This window comes from Etheostoma spectabile, chromosome 24 (genome assembly GCF_008692095.1).
Source record: "Etheostoma spectabile isolate EspeVRDwgs_2016 chromosome 24, UIUC_Espe_1.0, whole genome shotgun sequence".
Taxonomy (NCBI): Eukaryota; Metazoa; Chordata; class Actinopteri; order Perciformes; family Percidae; genus Etheostoma; species Etheostoma spectabile.
The window spans coordinates 7,055,577-7,057,977 of NC_045756.1; the positions used below are offsets into that span (position 1 = coordinate 7,055,577).

At 41.6% G+C, this 2,401-nt stretch overlaps 3 non-coding genes across 3 annotated transcripts; 2 read left to right on the top strand and 1 right to left on the bottom strand.

Annotated features, from left to right (window-relative positions):
* Positions 1 to 180: 180 nt before the first annotated feature.
* trnas-cga (transfer RNA serine (anticodon CGA)) lies at positions 181 to 262 on the top strand. The gene has a single exon. It is a non-coding gene; the product is annotated as a tRNA-Ser (tRNA).
* A 642-nt stretch (positions 263 to 904) lies between these two features.
* On the top strand, positions 905 to 985 carry trnas-uga (transfer RNA serine (anticodon UGA)). The gene has a single exon. It is a non-coding gene; the product is annotated as a tRNA-Ser (tRNA).
* Positions 986 to 1,249: 264 nt separating this feature from the next.
* trnat-agu (transfer RNA threonine (anticodon AGU)) lies at positions 1,250 to 1,323 on the bottom strand. Its single transcript has one exon. It is a non-coding gene; the product is annotated as a tRNA-Thr (tRNA).
* Between the last annotated feature and the right edge of the window lie 1,078 nt (positions 1,324 to 2,401).

A 2,401-nucleotide genomic window follows, 5' to 3' on the forward strand; every position in this document is an offset into this window, starting at 1 on the left:
TACAAATAGAGCTCTGCGTGAGCACATACTTTCAATATAGCCAATATAGCACACCGTCAATATGGCCAGTCATATATTGACAGTCACTAACATACTTATACTGTAAGAACATAATCACAGCCATAATCACAGCCAGTGAGCCAAAGCAATGTGATTGAACGAGGTCATCACATAAAATCAGCTGTGATGGCCGAGTGGTTAAGGCGTTGGACTCGAAATCCAATGGGGTTTCCCCACGCAGGTTCAAACCCTGCTCACAGCGGCTACAGGTGCTGAGTCCTTCTTTAGTATCAGTTGATGCGAATTGAGAAACACGTTGAGAAAATCCTGACTGATCCTGACTAACCCACCTTACTGCTAACGTTATCGAGGACCAGACAAAGCAGGCCAACGTTCAACGGTGATTAACTATACGCTGTAAGTTGCAAGTGTGTTTAGTGACTGTTGCCATAATTCTAAGCCAATAAGCTGTGTCTGACAGTGGGGTACAGAGGCACCGGCTTTTATGTCAATATAGCTAGCATCTAACGTTAGCTACTCCGCTGTGCTGTGAAGTGATGGTTGGCTATGTGGTCCAAGCGTCTAGCAACATTGTAGTGAATGCTGCAGTATTGCACCTTTAATATCATAATGTTACGTATAACTTTTGGGCTCTGGGAAATCAGGAGTTAAGTTTGTTGAAAATAAAAGGTCACAGTATGAATATGCTGGTGACAAAACTAAATTCATCTGATAAAGGTAAACAGGCACACATGGATGCTCCCAGAGATCATCTAAATGTGTCTGCATACTTTAACCAAGATACTTGTCACATAGTCCCTTTCTGATCCCCCAACAATTTAGTTAGGTGTGCAAGGTGTGATAACCACCACGCCCAAACAACAACAAAACACAGAGAGAAACAGCTGTGATGGCCGAGTGGTTAAGGCGTTGGACTTGAAATCCAATGAGGTTTCACCGCGCAGGTTCGAACCCTGCTCCAGCGATTACAAGTGCTAAATTTCTTCTTGGGTTGCTTACAAAATGAAATAATGTTACCACAATGTCTGCTAAACGGTAGAATTCCTGTCAGTCAGAAAGACGATTTGCTCATTTTGTCGTGGCTGACCGTGGCCCAGGCGAACAGGACCTTGTGATAGCACTGTAAATAAGTGATTTAGTGCTCTGTCTTTTATTAATGATGCTACTTTATTAAAGTGAAGTGTAACGTGCAGATGGGCTGGAAACAGAGGTCATCTCTGCAGCAACAAGGTGCTGCTGGGATTTGAACCCAGGATCTCCTGTTTACTAGACAGGCACTTTAACCAACTAAGCCACAGCACCCTGACAAGATTAACAGTAACGGCAAATTGTCTTTCAACTTGTATAAATTGTATACTAGGCTGACCGATTGAAAACATTTTCATGTACTACAACAGATTTTAGAACTGAGTTTGGTTGATCTGGATGTTTTCTCTTTATGTTAGTCATCTCTGGTCAGCCTCACTGTCACAGGCCTGAGGTGGGATGTAAACAGACAAGAATAGAATACTCAAGGAAAACTCCCACTGGGAATTGAAGTGTTTGCAGTTAATGAAGATGTTCCAAGGATTTCTTTGAAACAGTGACATCAGTACACCAAACTGCGTAGAGTATCTAAAAGCAGTTTCCTCCGATAGCGCTGAGAAGTGATCCACTCAGAAGAGTTGAAAGGAATGTTAATGAAACAATTTCAGCCTATTACTTCTAGAAGTAGTTATTTTTTTGATGCAGAAATGTTGTATTAGCCCACATACCACATTGCAACACACTAGCTGGGTATGCTCCGTTAAATTCTGGCTTGGGTTGCAGTTTGCATTAGTGGTCATTGGTTCCATGTTGGATTTATTTCTGTCATTTTGGTATCTAATGATGAATATACATTTTTCCCCAAACATATTTAAAACGACACTAGTCACTTTGACTTGAACAAAACCGCAGACATGAGGTGTTTGGCTGAGTTTGCTCCATCTGTACTGCAACTGAGCTCCACTCTCTGTCAACATGCAAGGAGGACACTAACCTACAATTACCAGCTCTCAGATAAGAAAATCTCCTTGGGACTACCGACGTATTGTCAGTTCCCAAAAAAGCACAGAGTTCGATATCCTAACTTAGGGTGAAGACCGACATCTCTCCATTTGTGCTGAATAGTTCCTGAAGAGTGTGTGTGTGGTGTGTGTGTGTGTGATTTCAGGCCTCCGTATGTGATTACTACAAAACAAAAAAATTCCCCCACTGGGGATCAATAAACAGTATTAATCCATGAGAGGCTAGCATGTATACAATTTCCTAGTAAGTCTTGTTCACTTGCACAATGAGTTCTTTAGAGTACCATGGATCTACACCAAAAAAACTTTTTTACAAACTTCATGAAAGAGTA